The 18,559-nt window shown below is 40.7% G+C and overlaps 1 pseudogene; it reads right to left on the bottom strand.

Moving 5' to 3' along the window:
- Positions 1-18,559, bottom strand: part of LOC113064642 (lysine-specific demethylase 4B-like) — a 54,086-nt pseudogene that overhangs the window by 34,122 nt on the left and 1,405 nt on the right.

The raw sequence follows: 18,559 nt of genomic DNA, 5'->3' as shown, positions 1-18,559 counted from the left end.
ACAAGGAGAGGATGACTTATGAGGACATAACCCATGTCCCCATTTTTCAAAACGCTTATAAATCATACAGAATTAGGTTTATTTTTGAGAAAGTAAAAATGCACAAAGTTTCCTGTGAGGGTTAGGTGTAGGGTTGGTGAAGGGCGATAGAATATACAGTTTCTACAGTATAAAAACCATTACACCTATGGGATGTCCCCACTTTTCACAAAAACAATCATGTGTGTGTGTGTGTTTACATATACATAAATTCAAAAAAAATACAGAACAAAAAGTGAACAAGTTTCCAACATTAATTCTGTTTCTGCTCCTTTTCCTTTAAGACTTCTGTATGTAAATGACCTCCGTTTTGATCACCTAACCTCCCAAGTTCCACTTCTGCATGAAGACATGCTAACGAACAGATGTGAGGTCTTACCTTGCGCCAGCCGCTCCAACCTCTTGCCGTGCTCGGGAGGAATCGCATACCTGCGGTGAGGAGGAAAAAACCGAGATCAATTAACGGGATCAATGAAAAAGAGGAAAGGGAAAGACACTGGAGGGACGCGCAGCGAGACGCCTCTCTGTGAGAACCACTCACACAGAGAACATTTCACCCCTATTTCACCTTCACCAGTCACACGCTAGTTTAAAGACAAAGTACTCAAACGACAGCGAAACAAAACCTGGAAAATTACTGCGCGAGAGCCAATTTATTTCAGCTAATCGGCTCAAACACGCGCAATGCTAATACAGATTTGCTGTGCTGTTTCATTTGAAACGATTTTGGAGGAGAAGGAAATGGCACAATATCTTCTGTGCCACTAAAGGTTCAACTTGACGTTATTGTTGACATTGTCTGTATTAGCTTAATTATTTTCTCAAGTTTCCAGAGAACCGAAACCCTCCCCGAGGCCTAGAAACACGAATGTAAATCCAATGCATCACCCTCCCCTGGGCTCCAGCTCCAAAAAAAAAATGTAATAACGGCTTCAGGTGAGTTTTGAGCGGCGCCGCAGTGTCCTCTACTGGACGCAGGAGACAAAACAGGGATTTTATTGGGCGAGTGGCTCTTTCTGGTTAAACACAGACCAATTTCACAGCAGTGGTTCTCTCTACACAAGCGCAGGATCGTCTGAAATTCAACTGAATACCAAGTGGACGGATTAGACTTTTGTGTTTGTATGCAGCTGATGGGATGTACAAGAAGGGGTTTGTTTTATTTCACAATGCGTTGTGGCTTTTACTGAAAAGTTACAGGAGAGAAAAGTACAAGAATTAAAGGGGAAAACAAAGTGGGTGGGAACTGAAAGCACTTGACATGGCAATGCACTAACCAAATAGGAACAATAACAAGGTGGAAATTAGATCTAAGGAGATGGAAAGTCAGATGCAAACATATTCAGATAATTATGGAGTTGGGAGTAGCTCAAATTACTCACAGTTCGGTTCGTAACATTGTTTTAGAGACACCGTTTCCATACCGGAAAAGGTCTATACCGTTATAATCAAGCTACAAGCAACAGCACAAATAAATACAACCGAGCAAAGATACAAATAAAACAAACTGTGCTTTTCAGGTTTTTTGGGTAGGTATAACACTACATATTAAATGTAAAATAATATTGCATATTTGACTGCATGAAAGTTTAATCCTTATTAAAGTTACAAAATCTTTTCAATCAAGAGCAGTGAGTGATTTCCTTGTATTTTCCTTGTTTGATTAACAATTTGAAAGTGCTGTCTCTTTAAGACAATGTTTGGATCCAGTGCACTGATACTGTACTGTCTGCTGGGATACTCACCAAGACAAGCATGTTGACATAATTTTTGTATGAATTCATCCATTCAAGCACACGTCTTGAAAGAGAACTCAGTATTTGCACAGGTTTGGCGATTCAGATGAGCGCACAGGCAAATCTACTCATTCACGTCTTCTGGATATTTAATGTTTAAACTGACATTGAACACCAAATCTAAGCACCCAGGGACCTCGAGATTTTTAGTTTTTACTACTTAAAACTAGAGATGTTCCGATACCCTTTTTCTCTTCCCGATACCGATTCCGATACCTGGGCTCAGGGTATCGGCCGATACCGAGTACTGATCCGATACCTGGGTGTATATCTGTATATACAGCTGTATATACTACTAGCCCTGTGTAAATTGCTAGAATTTTTTTATGGTGTGCTTCAGACAGATCCCTCAATAAAACATGAACAAATACATGGTGAACTACTGTATTTATTACAGTATTTTTATTATCTAACATGAATTTGACAGTATTATTTATTTTCTTATGCAAAAAAGAACTTCAAATGCAGCCAAAAATCTAACACCGCAAACTAAAAAAGGTATTTAAGTTCCCTTTCAATACTTCACTCGTACTGCGTCGAAGACGCATATGGGAAAAACCCCCTTTTTCTCCTGAACTGAAGCCTTATTCAATCACGCAGTGAAACTGCACAGCCATTGGATCGTGCAGTGCTATTAAAACAAACCAATGGCTTGGCAGCGGTGCTGCACGAACCTATGGCAGCGAAGCCCGCCAAAGCCCGCCAATATGGGCGGGGAATCTGGCTATATATTGGCCGCTTCGCCACAGGAATTCAGATTATTTCTCCTTCAGCGACGACGTCACATCGCTTCGCTGATCTCCGCTGAACTGCTCGCCGTTGACACGCCTCGCACTGGAACGCGACTGCCGGTCCCCACCGCAGATTCATCGCTTCCCTGCGGCCATCCGGTGAGATATATTGAAAGAGCAAATTTCTCTAAAAGAGCCTTTTTCTACGGCGTTGTTGCAAATGCCGTCTCGTCATTGCAGCTCGTGCAGAGCCCCTCTGCACGCTGATGACGGGCACAGCGAGTGTGTCGCGTGCTTGGGGAAACCCCACGCTGACACAGCACTCGCGGGGAATTCATGTTCTCATTGCGAGAACATGAATATCGCCTCTCTGCGCTCGCGAATCGCTTTCTTTTCAGAGAGCGATCTCGCTCCTCGCGCCCTCCCTTTTTCTTCATCCCGCGAGCCGGCGAGGAAGAAAAGGCGGGGCAGAGGATTAAAGCAGCAGGATGAAAGCGAGCTCACGCCGGCTCAGCCCCCGCGTGCCTCGTTTTCTCCGCCCAGAGGGGATTCCCCAGTCCTCTTTGTACAGCCAGACCAGTGTCCCTCTGCTGCCGCGAGTGATCTGGTTTTGTTTGGAGGGACTGAGGAGGAACTGCTAGAGGACAGCATGTCTCTAGCCGCTTCAGATGCTGAGGAGCTGTCGGGCTCGCCGGACCCCGCCCCCTCGATGTCATCTGAGCCAAACCGCTCGAAACTCGGGATGGACGCCGAGCTTATCCGCGTTCTCTCCAGGGCAGTGGACGAGCTGGGTCTGGATTGGTCTCCTCCAGAGGAACCAGCCCGTAGCTGTCTGGATGAATGGTTTCTGCCGGGGCGCCAGCAAGCCCCTCGTCAGCGAACTGCTCCGTTCTTCCCGGAGGTCCACGACGAGCTCACTAAATCGTGGCGCGCCCCCTACTCAGCGCGCCTGCGTACTTCATCTTCATCCGCCCTCACCTCAATTGACGGCGCTGATGAAAGAGGATACGAACGGCTGCCGCCGCTGGACGAGTCTGTGGCCGTGCATCTCTGCCCGCCAGCAGCTATTGGATGGAAAGCCAAGGCCAACCATCCGTCCAAACCCTGCCGTACGACGTCGACGCTCGCCGGGCGTGCCTACTCATCGGCAGGGCAAGCAGCCGCGGCGCTCCACTCTATGGCGGTGCTTCAAGTCTTCCAGGCCAAACTTCTCGCCGCCACCGACGAGTCTGGCCCAGATGTCGCCACGCTCAGGGAGCTGAGAAGTGCAACAGACTTGGCGCTGCGTGCTACCAAGAGCACCGCCCAGGCCATTGGGCGCTCGATGGCTAACCTGGTCGTCTTGGAGCGCCACTTATGGCTCAACCTTACGGAGATCAAGGATGCTGACAGAGCCCAGTTCCTAGACGCACCGATCTCCCCCAGCGGCCTCTTTGGCCCGGCGATAGAGGGATTCGCCGAGCGTTTCACAGAGGCGCAGAAGTCGTCCCAGGCAATGCGACACTTCCTGCCGAAGCGCGCTTCATCTGCTACCAATCGCCCCAAACAGGTGCCGATTCGTCAGCCTCCTAAGCAAGCGCCAGCTGCTACCACCGCAGCCCAGCCGGTGAAACCCGAGCCTCGACACCGTTCTCGCTCGGCCACCAGACGGTACCAGTATCCCAAGCGCATGGGACCCCGGCCCAAGATAGTGCTGGACCCTGCGCCGCCGCCGTCATCCTGATCAACAGGAAAGAAAGAGGAGGGGGCTAAGTCTCGCCACAGCCGGACCACCCCCCAAACTGCCCCGTGTGTTCTGCCGTCCATCTACAGATGTCGACGAAGTTGTTCCTGCTGCAAACAATGGGCCCTTGTTAGCGCCCAGACAGCAAAGCGCTGTTATAGTGCAAAAAATAAAAAACACACTCCTTCACAAAAAGAGCAGTTTTCCTCACACAACACTAACGAGTGCTATGTCCCCCCACGGCGGTCAATCACTCGAGTTAATACAACCTCTGTCCATCCGGGCCTCACAATGGCAAGCCATTCCCGGGGTATCAGATTGGGTCATGGGAGTAATAAAACACGGCTATTCCCTTCAGTTCGCACGACGGCCACCACGCTTTCACGGGGTGGTCACCACTTCAGTGCACAACGAGAACGCTCACGTTCTTCGTGCCGAAGTGAAAAATCTGCTGGTGAAGGGAGCTATAGAAATCGTTCCCCCAGCACACCGCGACTCAGGATTTTACAGCCGTTACTTCCTGGTTCCCAAGAAGGATGGTGGGCTGCGCCCCATCCTCGATTTAAGACATCTGAACCGTGCCCTCATGAGACGGCGCTTCAGAATGATCACATTGAAACAAATCCTCTCGCAAATACGCTCAGGGGATTGGTTCTTTTCGCTGGATCTGAAAGACGCTTACTTTCACATCCAGATAGCCCCCCGTCACAGGCCGTTTTTGAGATTTGCCTTCGAGGGCGTGGCTTACCAATACAAGGTCCTCCCCTTTGGGCTGTCTCTGGCGCCTCGCACGTTCACAAAGTGCATGGATGCGGCTCTCTCCCCTCTCAGGCAGAAGGGCATCCGCATTCTCAATTACCTCGACGACTGGCTAGTTCTAGCTCAGTCAGAGGGGGAGGCATTGGGTTACAGAACTGTGCTCCTCAGCCATCTGGAATGCCTGGGGCTCAGGGTGAACTTTGTCAAGAGCTCACTGTCCCCCAGCCGGCGGATATCGTTTCTGGGAACAGTGTTAGACTCAGTGACGATGAGGGCAACAATGGTGAAGGAGCGCGCTGCGGCTCTACAGCGACTTGCGGCCTCTTTCAAAATAGGTGCTTCTCGACCCCTAAAGACATTCCAGAAGCTGCTGGGTCTTATGGCGGCGGCATCGCCGGTGCTGGAGCTCGGGCTTCTTCGTATGCGCCCCCTCCAATATTGGCTGAAACCACGTGTTCCACCTCATGCATGGCGTCACGGACGCTTGAATATCAAGGTGAGTCAGGACTGTATTTCGGCCCTGACCCCTTGGAGGGACATGCAATGGATGGAACGGGGTGCTCCACTTGGTATGGTTTGCAGAAGGAAAGTGATCTCCACAGACGCGTCCAACAAGGGTTGGGGCGCGCTGTGCGAAGGGAAACCCGCTTTCGGCCAATGGTCGAAAGAGGAGAGCAGGCTCCACATCAACTGCCTCGAGATGATTGCAGTTCAACGAGCCTGCCAGAGCTTCCTGTCAGACCTAAAGAGCCACCACGTGCTGGTCAGATCGGACAGCATGACGGTGGTCTCTTATATAAATCACCAAGGTGGGCTGTCGTCGACGCGTCTCTTCAGACTGACGTCGCGACTGCTGGAATGGACCCAAAACAATTTGGGGTCCCTGAGAGCAGTGCATCTTCCGGGCAAGCTGAACAAGGGCGCGGATATGCTGTCAAGAAGCGGAGTCTCCTCAGAAGAGTGGAGACTCCACCCGCAGACGGTTCAGAAGATATGGGAGGTCTTTGGCAGAGCGGAAATAGACCTCTTTGCCTCAAAAGACAACTCTCATTGCCCAATATATTTTTCCAAGATCAAGGACGCGTTGTCCCAGGACTGGCCCAACCGTCTTCTTTATGCTTTTCCTCCGGTCCCTCTGATTCCCCAAGTAATCAGGCGGGTCAGGGACCAGAGATGCAGGGTTCTGCTTGTAGCCCCATTCTGGGAAAATCAGCACTGGATAGCCGACCTGTCGCAGATGCTGACTGCAGCCCCATGGCCCGTTCCCCTGAGACGGGACCTCCTTTCTCAGGCGGACGGGACGATTTGGCATCCACACCCAGAGAAGTGGTCTCTGCACATTTGGTCGCTCGACGGGAGCCCGCGGGACTCCCTGAGCGTGTGCTAGACACAATTTCACAGGCTAGAGCTCCGTCTACACGACGCCTCTATGCCTCCAAATGGTCTGTGTTCTCCACATGGTGTTCAGACCATGGTGAGAGCCCGACCTCTTGTGACGTATCAGTGATACTGTCATTTTTGCAAGAGCTCTTGGAGAAGGGACGATCCCCCTCCACGCTCAAGGTCTATGTAGCAACTATAGCGGCATCACACGCCCTTATAGCAGGCCAGTCGGTGGGCAGAAACGACTTAGTCGTCCGATTTATGAGAGGTGCCAGACGGCTTCATCCGCCTTGCCCTCCCACCGTCCCTTCTTGGGACCTGCCCACGGTGCTGAGAGCCCTGAAGGGGGCCCCCTTTGAACCGCTACAGTCCATAGGCCTTAAAGCCCTGTCGCTAAAGACCGCTCTGCTATTGGCACTAGCGTCTGTTAAGCGTGTGGGTGATTTGCAAGCACTTTCGATGAGCCCTAATTGCCTAGAATTCGGGCCTAACGACTCGAGGGTCGTCCTGAAACCGAGGCATGGCTATGTGCCAAAGGTGCTCTCCACACCTTTTAGAGCACAAGTGGTCACCCTCTCTGCGTTACAAAACACAGAGGAGGATCCAGGGCTGAATCTACTTTGCCCAGTGAGGGCTCTAAAAGTCTACATAGAGCGTTCTGCACCAATAAGACGATCAGAACAGCTCTTCATATGCTTTGGAAACCGCACCAGAGGGTTACCGGTCTCTAAGCAAAGACTTTCAAGGTGGATTGTGGATGCAATCCAGCTAGCCTACTCTTCTTTGGGCCTGCAAAGCCCAATTGGAGTAAGAGCCCATTCGACGAGAGCAGTGTCTTCGTCTTGGGCATGGTCTAATGGTGTGACTATCGCAGAAATTTGTGAGGCGGCTGGCTGGAGCTCGCCGTCCACATTTGCTAGATTTTACAATCTAGACGTCCCAGCGCTTCATGCTAGGGTACTTTCTGTGTGAAGGTCACCTTCTTGTTCCTCATTTGCATGCTCTTGGCCATTCTTGCCCAAGGCTCAAACTCTACTCGTATGCACTCGGTCCCTTGGCTACTGAGGCGATACGAACACGGGATGATCAGGCTAGGCCAGACGTAACCTCATTGAGCTTATTCTGCCCCTAGTTGCTATTATCATATCTTGGTTTAACAAATCAAGTTTGATTGCGTTGGTCGTCCTCCCTTCTTAGCATGGCGTGATTGAACTGGGTTCCCATATGCGTCTTCGACGCAGTACGAGTGAAGTATTGAAAGGGAACGTACTCGGTTACTAACGTAACCTCGGTTCCCTGAAATACGGGAACGAGTACTGCGTTCCTTGCCATGCTAAAAAGGCTGCACAACTCAGTCGTCGCTTCAGTCGAAGTAACCTGAATTCCTGTGGCGAAGCGGCCAATATATAGCCAGATTCCCCGCCCATATTGGCGGGCTTTGGCGGGCTTCGCTGCCATAGGTTCGTGCAGCACCGCTGCCAAGCCATTGGTTTGTTTTAATAGCACTGCACGATCCAATGGCTGTGCAGTTTCACTGCGTGATTGAATAAGGCTTCAGTTCAGGAGAAAAAGGGGGTTTTTCCCATATGCGTCTTCGACGCAGTACTCGTTCCCGTATTTCAGGGAACCGAGGTTACGTTAGTAACCGAGTACGTTTTACAATATAACTGTATAAAAAAACTGCAACAAATAAGTCTAGGAATATAAAAAAAGATCTATTAATCAGATAATCTCTAACAAGTAAAAAACAAGCAACCATCTAGGCATAATTATTATTATTATAGAGATGTATTATTATTACTGTAGGCTACAACAGTAGCTTTATATATTGTCAATTTACTCATGTAAACCAAACATTTATTTTAATGGGCTGCCATGAAGATCTTTGAGTGTCTGTGTTTATGATATGACAGTATTCTCAAATGAAACGGTAAATTCTCATGAAGTGACGGTTTATGCGTTCGTGTCCTCATGACACACAGCAGAGACTACAAAACAGCGAGCTCTCGCGCATCTGTGCCAGTCACCCACAGAGATGTAGATTTTGCGGGAGTAATATTTAAATAGTATTTTGCAGTTTAATATTCACAGACACTAGTATATATTCGGCTACTGTCTGGAGCCCTGCGTTTTGACTTACACGGAAGCGACTGAACGCAGTTGCCGGTACTGAATATACTCGAGAGTCTGTAACTACCGGTACTACAGAGACATACTGCTAACCACTGATCTATAATATAGTAGCGGCTTCACTGTCTTTTGGCAGTTTAGAATGTGATGAGTGATCCAGTCATATATAGATAAGGGCTGCTAACGCGTTTTTATTTCTTCTTCGCTGCTCTAAACAGGGGTTGCTTGTGGCAACACAGCACAACTTCCTGTGTTTTCAATGCATTTTGAGCAGCGAAGAAGAACCGTGCAGCGGTTAGGCAAAGCTTGCGGTCATAACTAGGTCTTTTTTAAGAAAATGGTATCGGATCGGTATATGGGTTCATGTACTCGCCGATGCCGATGCCAGAATTTGTTGTGGTATCGGAGATATTTCCGATACTAGTATCGGAATCGGAACAACTCTACTTAAAACCATTATACAGTGTCTTGTAACAGTCCAAGACATTACAAAGCAGTGAGATGCCAATAAATGGCCTCCACCCACAGCATATATGAATGCTAATCAATTCCCATGATGTTGTGCACTGTTGCATGTATTGAGAACTGTCTTGAACACCAAAGACACCGACTTCGGGAAATCGAACGGCTGGCCACAAGCACCCCAACTCCAAGGACACGAGCGGTAATAGATTCAATCTGGTGTTTGAGGTGCCACCACAGATCAATAACAGTTAGATGGCTCTTTCTCTTTTCTTGCCGATAAAGCTGGATCTGATGGGCAGCTGTAATTAGGGTACGAATGTTTCCTGCCAACAGGAGTATCTTTACACCCCACTAACTCCAGACCAGATCAAGCGGACACTGACTCTATCTGGCAACTGAAAGTTGGCGAAGCTTTATTCGATCTGGGGAGGAAGGCAAATATTGACAAAAATCACTTTGGGCACCAGAAATCAAGCTAAATCTGAGGGGCTTGGCTTTTTGTGACTGGAAACACCTACCTGAAGAAAGGCTACCAGCATCTTGAGGTTCCTCAGGCACCACCGGAACAACGAAATGAACAAGAAGTGCCAACTAAACACCGTTTTTGATTTTGAGACAAGGGTACTTGGGTGCCTGGGCGTATGTAAGGGATGCATCCCATTTACCTAATGTATGGCTTATGAAACAACTCCGTACTTCACTTCCTAGATGCAAGATCTCTCCAGTGCTGAGGCTGCAACACAAAACCCCTACCTGCCAAACGTCACCGACGCAGTAGGCAGCGTTTAGCTATTATTTGTCTATATCTTGAAAAGGACACGAACAAGAAAACATGCAATACGCGATTCCCTTGACCGCGGCACTCCCTTTCTCAGTGATTATTTCCGGCAGCATGTGCACCACTTTGGGCCACTCCGCAATCTTTAAGAATCTGACACTAGATCTCAGGAGGCTGTGAGAATTATGACTTTGATGGGAGGAGAGTTGGAGGCGAATGAAGTTAATTTCACAGTAGATGAACAGAGGGTTAGGCAAACAGCTACCACACACACTTTAACATACTGTAATTACCAGAAAAGTGAACCGGATTCAATTTCAAAAGCAGAAGGGGGTGTTTGAATGAGGGAGGACAAGCGCACGCATAGTTGCATTAAGCCAAGTTGAAGGGTGAGTAAATGTTCTCCTGTGCACGAGCCTAGTCTTTTTTTCCGCTATGCAGAAAGTTAACTTGAGATAAGGCCTATGGAGAACGGTGGAAAGAGAGAATGCTTAGCTAGAGACATCAAGAGCTAACACTTCAGAGAGAGATGAGGACACAGAAGAAATGGAGACAGAAAGATACCCAAGAGAGCAAGCAAGACTTACGCAAGACCTCTTAAAGAATCTGAGTTTTGCACCCTTATCCATTTGGACACCTGTGCCTACCAGAGCTTGACCCAAAAACAATCTACGACCCTTTCAACAAGATTCAAGTCAATGCATTAAACTTTACAGAGACCAGTGTCGAGCACTAGCATTAAATCTTTCGAATGAGGCTTGATGTTACCTCTTGCATTTACATTTACTATTCAAAGTTTTATGGTTCCCACATCTTTTGATCAAGGAACTGAATGTTTTTCATTACAGAAACATTATTTTTTGCATGCAAACTCAGAGTTCTCGGTTGAAATTTGCAGCTATGCACAAAATAAAGAGGTCAATAACATTATTTTTAAAATGAGGGTACAAAGTGCTAACAAGCTTTAAAATTAAACAACTTTCCTTGCTGGAAAATTATGCAGTTGCATTTGTGTAACATTTACATTGATGGATTTATGTACTTCTACTAAATTGATAAAAGTGATGTTTGATATAACGTTTGATATAAAACATCTTACCAGAGACTTTTTGGTACAAAAATAACTATTTTAAAACTCAGCATAATTAAAAATATATTAATACAAAATAATTCACTTAATAAATTGGACTTTTCAATCGTGGGAAACACTACCAATTAGTGGGAGCCCCGCTTCCTACTTTCTAAAGTATTTTGTGATGCAACCTATTATGCTTTTCTTCTCACACTTTTTGAAACCCCGACGGCATTCACTTAAATTCCTACAACATTGATCAGTTTTAAATTAGTTTTTACAAGGCACAAAACATCATGAAATATCACTCTGTACGACAGCCCGAAATACTGACAGAACAGCTGTGTCTAATAAACGCGGTTTCTTTAAGACAACACAAACACAGGGTATCAAGGACTAGTGTGCAATATCCAAAACATACTTGCATCTTTCTCGAAAGAGGGAGAAAATGACAGGATACACTAGGGAGAAGATTCAACATGAGACCGAGGGAAGATAAAAAAAAAAAAAAAAAAAAAGAAGAAAAAAGTCTCACGTGGAAAAAGCACAGGAAAGACTCCCAGCTGGAAAATTGTGTATTCTGAACTTCAAAATACAGTATTTAAGCCTCCCTCTGCAAAACCGAGAGGGAAAAGTCAAGTTAAACTTTAGGAAAAGAAACCAACAGAATTCCAAATCATTTAAAACAGCATTTGGATTTGGATCAAGGAGTGTTAAGCTTGGTTTTAACATCTTTTAGTCCACAGTTGACACATCTTCTTGTCAAAACCTTGATTTCAATGTACATTTATCTTTCTATCGATTGAATGAAAACACAGCACATATACATCATCCCTGACGATCCTCTAGTGGATTTACTTCATAACCAAGTGCTTCTGAAACGACGGCTCCATTATTAAGAGCCTGTGGTGCACTTAAATGCGGAAAGAGCGAGATACAGTGAGATAAAGCAGATAGCACATGATTCATCTCTTTCTATGACATCATCCCGAGCGTCTACAGCCAATGTGAATGACAACAGTGCCCCCAAGTTAAGATTCTTCATACTGCACCCATGACAAGTTAGTACTGTTAAATCAAGAATTAAAACTAGTTGAGACACTAAATGTCAATAAAACTGATGGGCACCATTTATGGCTAGCATCAAATCACTTTTTGGTTAAACACTCCCAAAATGACCAAATCTGGTCATACTACATGTAGTGTGTGTGCATTTTAAAAAAATGGCCAACAAACTTTGAATCTTTAGAATTCAACTAAATGCACATATAAAACCTATATAAAAACTATAATTATGCACAAATTTATTTGATGCGTAAGAAATGAAAACAAATGCAACAATTGTGACGATGATGACTAATCTTAAACTCCAAGTAATGCACAATTATTGATAAAACCTCCAGATATTTAAATATTTTAACAAAATATTAATGTTTTCAACAGCATTTGTGGCAAAATATTATTTTCCACACAAAAAATTATATATTTCTAAAATATATTTAAAAATTAAAACTCTACACAAAAGTATTGAATGCACATGAAAACGAAACAAATACAACAAATGCAAGTGTGATGACTTGTTTTTAACAGTAAGTAGTGCAAAATGATTTATAAACCCTCCAGATAAGCAAATATTTTTACAGTATTTGTGCCTTAATATTGTTTAACACAAAGAAATGGATTACTAAAACACGTTTATTTTTAATTATATGTATACACAAAAGTATTGAATGCACGAGAAATCACATATAATATAAAATACTTATTTTTAACAGTAAGTAATTAATAATTATTAGGCTGTGTGAAGGAAATATTTTAACAAAATATTAATGTGATATTTTCATCAACATCTGTTACATAATATTGTTTACCACATAAAATATTCATTCCTAAAATATGTTAATTTAATTGACTTGCTATTATCTCAAGATAATGCTTATAAATGCTAATATTAATATTTTTGCAAAAGATTTTGTGGCATATTATTGTTTAACATAAAAAACTGATTCCTAAAATTTACTTAAAAAATAGGATTTCTAGTAATTTTACAGATATAACCAAAAAGATAAAACTATTTTAATTAATTTTTTGTGTTTTTCCAGTATTTTTTGTAGGATCATTAAAAAGTATATTATGCTCATATCATTAAGTGCCTTACTGTAATATATATATATATATATATATATATATATATATATATATATATTGATTTTCAGAGTGCACTTTTATATAAAACATAGAAATCGATTTCTAGAATATATATGAAAATATATATAATTACAATTAAAATTATACTCAAATTTACCAATGCACATGAAAAGAAACATCAATTCACTTTCTGGTGAAATACCGCCAAAATGACTAAATCTGATCACTCTTAAATCACTTTAATGTAGTTCAAGTGTTAAAAATGGCCAACAAACTAAACGCACATATATAGTGAATATAGGACGCTCACCAGGACTTTGGTTGGCCGAAATGCAGGTAGTTAATGCTGTAGAGGTCCATGTCCTCTGTGTGCCAGGCGAAAGTGGTTTTCCACATGCCGAAATACAGGTAGGGCGTGTTGACGCCCTCAATAACGATCCCACACTCCTGCTCCACCATGTCCAGAAGAGTGTTCAGATGGCTGATGTTCCACTCCGTGATGTCCTGATGAAGAGAAAACATCATAAACACATGCATAGGAATAAAAAAAATGACACTTGAAATAAAACAAGCTTTAACCGAAATAATATATATATAAAAGAAAACATTATACCACCATAGTAGTCTATTAAACACTAATCCCAGTAAGGGTGACTAACCGGGTCATAGAGGGACCCGCTGATGTCAGCGCCGTAAATAGGCGACACAAATGTCAAGTTTTTCCAGTATTTTCTTTCCAGGTCATCGAAATCCTTGTGTGGAGGGGTGCAGTACCTGAGGTTGGCCAAGAAAACAAAGTTAAAGTATGAATTAAGCTTGAAGAACCAATGAAACACTTGCTGTAGTAAAAGCGCAAACTTGTCAAACTTAGTATTAAATTTACATTTAATCTACACTATCAGTCAAAAGTTTGAGCAGTAAGATTTCTTTTCTCTTCAGCTCACCAAACCTGTTTAATTTGATAAAAAATACAGCAAAAGCAGTTATATTGTGAAATATTTTCCTGTTTAAAATAACCGCTTTCTATTTTAATACATTTTTAAATGTAATTGATGCAATGATTAATTTTCAGCATCATTACTTCATTATTACTTCAGTGTCACATCATCCTTCCGAAATCATTCTAATATAGTGATTTTCTGCTCAAGAAACATTTATTATTATTATTACTATTATTATAACTAATTTTTAAAACAGTTAAGTAAATTTTTTCAAGATTCTTAAATGAATAAAAAAGATCCAGAGATCAGCATTTCTCTCAAATAAAAAACGTTTGTAACACTATACACTCACCATTTAAAAACCTGAATTCAGAATAGTTATTTACTTCATGGGAAAGAAATTATACAAATTAATAGTTTTATTTAGCAAGGATATTTTAAATTGATTTTTTTTTATAATGATACAAAAGATTTCTATTTCAGATAAAAGCTGTTCTTCTGAAATTTATATTCATCAAAAAAATCTTTAAATTAAAATCTATTGTTTTCAACAATGATGATAACATAAATGTTTCTTGAACAGCAAATCAGCATAAAATAATGATTTCTGAAGGATTGTGTGACACTGAAGATTACAGTAATGATGCTGAAAATACAGCTTCGCATCACTGGAATAAATTACATTTTAAAATATATTCAAAAAGAAAGCAGCTATTTTAAATAGTAAAAATATTTCACAATTTTACTTATTTTGGATCAAATAAATGCTGGTTTGGTCAGGAGAAGAGATCTATTTAAAAAAAAAAAAAAACTTAAAAAATTGGGTACTTCACCATTCATTCACTCTTTTTGAGAAAATAACAAAATGTAGTCACATTATTGACATAAATGTCCAGATAAGACAGGTCAACTTTATAAAGAAACCACATTGTAGGCATAATAAAAATTGGATTTGATCAAACAAAGCGTACTTTTTACTATTGGCCAGTTTGCGATATTCTCCGACCGTCATGGACTTCTTCTGGATGTTGTATTGAGTGAAGAGTCCTGATTGGCCGGTCACCACTTGCATGATGGGAGCGGGAATGACCATCTCTTCAATGGTCTCATAGGAACTCCGCGGCTTCCACTCCTTCGGTGGAATAACCTGAGCGAGAAAATAACCGTTCAGTTAGATAATTGACAAGCATTTTTCATTGCATTTTTGTTCAAATGCTTAGAAAACAAAACTGACTTCTGATCTTAGCATTCAGAAGATATAAAAAAAATGCATTTACAGAATTGATTCAAGGTAAATATTAATCTATATAGATATATTACTGTATTTAATTTCTGTTTGTTCATAAAACATTAATGATTAATGAATTTATACAACTTGAAATTTTAAAAATGTATTATGATATGTAGAAATGAACATTAGCTAAGATAAGTAAATGCTGTAAAAGTCATAAGAGTTGGAATTTTATGTGCATTTCTTTATTTTAATTAGAGAAAGTCTAAAGAAAAAAAAACAGATCTAAAGTTTTTAACATTTGAAAAAGAACTATTGTTGTTTAATGATATAACTCACATATAACTTAATGAAAAAAAGTAAGAAAGCTGCTAAGTTTAGTGATTATTTTCATTTAGATCAATAAAAGACATAAAAGTATTATGTATTGTAATTTACTGTGAATTTGCTCATTTTAATGGTGATTAATGAGTTTGGAGAAAATAAGTCACATATAAAAATTATTATTTAACATTAAAACATTAATATTGATATAAAGCTAATACAAGTACACATAATTTAAAGCAAATGAGTAAACTTACATTTTGTGACTATTTTAATGTTAAGATTAATAAGTGCTGTAAAAAAGTATGTATTGCAATTGTATGTAATTGTTAATTTAATAATGAGCCTGGACAAAATATGTTAGATAAAAATAAAAATAAAAAACATTTAAAAAAAGTAAATATTCTTCTATAAACACTATTTTTTTATGTTTTTACATATTTTTTTAATTTCCAACATCAATACATTAGGGTTAAATTTATATGGATGTACATATGAAAAAGTCAGGTCCTTAAATACAAAAATGTACAAAATATTATTTTTATTATATGTACACACATAAATCAAGGAAATTGATTTATTTTTATTGTTATTCATGATACCTACAAATGAATAAACTTTACTTTTAGATTTTAATGTAGTCCTTTTCGTGTAATTTAAATTTAACTTCAATCAAAATTCCATTTAATTTAAAATTTAAATGTAACTCGAACTTCCACACGATACCTTTGCCAGACCAGCTCGATGAGCTCCTTGGGTCTCGATGTAAGCAATGTACTTCCCAAAGTCCTTGAACTCCTCCATGGTGGGTCTGAAAGTCATGATCTTGTAGGAGTTGGCCGCTGGAGGGGGGCCCGGGGCCGGTTCTGGGGCCGGTGCCTCTGGTGTGAGTTCTGGTGCTGATGGCTCTAGCTTTATTTCTGGGTTCAGGGTGGGTTCTTCAGACGGTTCTAGGGTCGGATCTGAAAGCAGTTCCTGGGAAGGCTGTGGGTTTGAGTCCGGGGTGGGTTGGACAGGTGACCCGTGAGCGGCGTCTGCTTGTGGAGTGACATCTGGAGCCGGTTCTGGCTCTGGGTTCGGGTCTGGAGGTAAAGAGGGGTCCATGACTGCAGGTCAGCTAAAGCTGTGGACGCAAATACAAAAACACCACCAATTAATAAACACACCACTATTACAAATAATTACAACCATTAAGAGGAAAATCTGAGGGGAAATAAAAATGCTGATTACAAATTTTGGAATAATTGTTTACTGTAAAATATTGATTTTCTAACTTGATCATATAGGCAGGTTTTAATTTATACTACCAGTCGGATTTTTTATGTTTTTCAAGAAGTCTCTTCTGCTCATCAAGCCTGCATTTATTTGATTAAAAATACAGGGAAAAAAATTTATATTGCGAAATACAGAATTATGATGATGTAAAATAACGTTATATTTCTGTGATGTGCAGCTGTATTTTCAGCATCATTACTGCAGTCATCAGTGTCACATAATCTTCAGAAATCATTCTGAAATGATGATTTATTATCAGTGTTGAAAATGTTGTGCTGCTTAATATATTACTGGAACCTGTGATGCTTTTTTCTGATTAATAAAAAGTTAAAAGTAAAAATAGAAATCTTTTCTAACAATCAAGTCTGGGGTCAGTGATTTTTTTTTATTTTTTATTTATTTGAAAATTAAAACTTCTGCGGCAAATTAGTGTTAAATTGATAAGAAGAGATATTTTGAATAAAAAAACGTTTCTTTTCTTTATTTTTGATCAAATAAATGCAGCCTTAATAAGAGACTTCTTTATTTATTTCAGGTCCTTAAAGACAGAAACACAAACATTTAAAAATTAAGCCTGAGATGAACTAAGTAAACAAAACAAACTTATTATTATTATTAACAAGTATGAAACTAACCTTTATTTTATCAAATCAAATTCACTCATCATACATTATAGTTGGTAATTTACAAATAACTTTAAACATTTTATTTTATAACAAATATTTTAGGTTTCAATTTATATGATTTAAATAAGTTTATTTATGTCAAGTTCTTACAGACAGAAATACAAATTTCTGAAAAGAAGCCTGAACGGTTAAAAACGAATTACAAATTTAAAACTAGTATGTGTACATTTTTTCTTTAGTTCAGTCAATTATAAATGATAGTTGGTCATTGATGTTCCTATTTTAAATATATTAATATTTCAAGATACAATTTATATCAGTTATTTGAGAAAGTGTATTTATTTCAGGTCCTCAAAGACAGAAATTCAAAAATAGTGTTGCAAAAGATTAATTGCGATTAAATCGCTTCCAAAATACGTTTTTGTTTGCATGATATATGTTTGTGTACTGTGTATTAGAGGTCGACCGATGTATCGGTTTTGCCGATTAATCGGCAGTTCGGCACCAATAGTTTATTGCTGGAACAATCGGTTATCTGCAAAAATCCATGCCGGAAAACTATTTTTGCAGATAACTGATTGTTCCAGCAATCAATTATCGGTGTCAATTAATCGGCAAAACCGATACATTGGTCGACCTCTACTTTTATTATTACTACTACTACTATTAGTATGGTTAAGTACTGTTTTTTCTTTTTTTGTAAATAAAGCACTATTTTAGTTTTTGTTCAGTATCCAGTTTAAAAATTATCGGTTATTTAATCGGTATCGGCCAGTGTGGTCCAAATTAGCTATTAGTATCGGCAAAATTAAATATCGGTCGACCTCTACTGTATATATTTATTATGTATAGCATTAGTTGCAACCCAACATATGAAAGTATAAATACATTTATTTATGTCAAGTTCTTACAAACAGAAATACAAATACCAGAAAAGATATTACAATTTTAATTACAAATGTAAAACTAATCTCTGCAAATTTTTTCTTCAGTTCAGTCAATTATAAATGATAGTTGGTCGTTGATGAACATTAGCTTGTCTATGACTATAAAGTTTGTGTTTTATATTAATGTTTTAAGATCAAATAATGTGCACTGGGGTGAATTAGAATGTTTAAACAAATGGAACGATTATCTC

The sequence above is a fragment of the Carassius auratus genome, chromosome 47 (assembly GCF_003368295.1).
Source record: "Carassius auratus strain Wakin chromosome 47, ASM336829v1, whole genome shotgun sequence".
Taxonomy (NCBI): Eukaryota; Metazoa; Chordata; class Actinopteri; order Cypriniformes; family Cyprinidae; genus Carassius; species Carassius auratus.
This window is presented reverse-complemented; position numbering and strand designations above follow the sequence as displayed.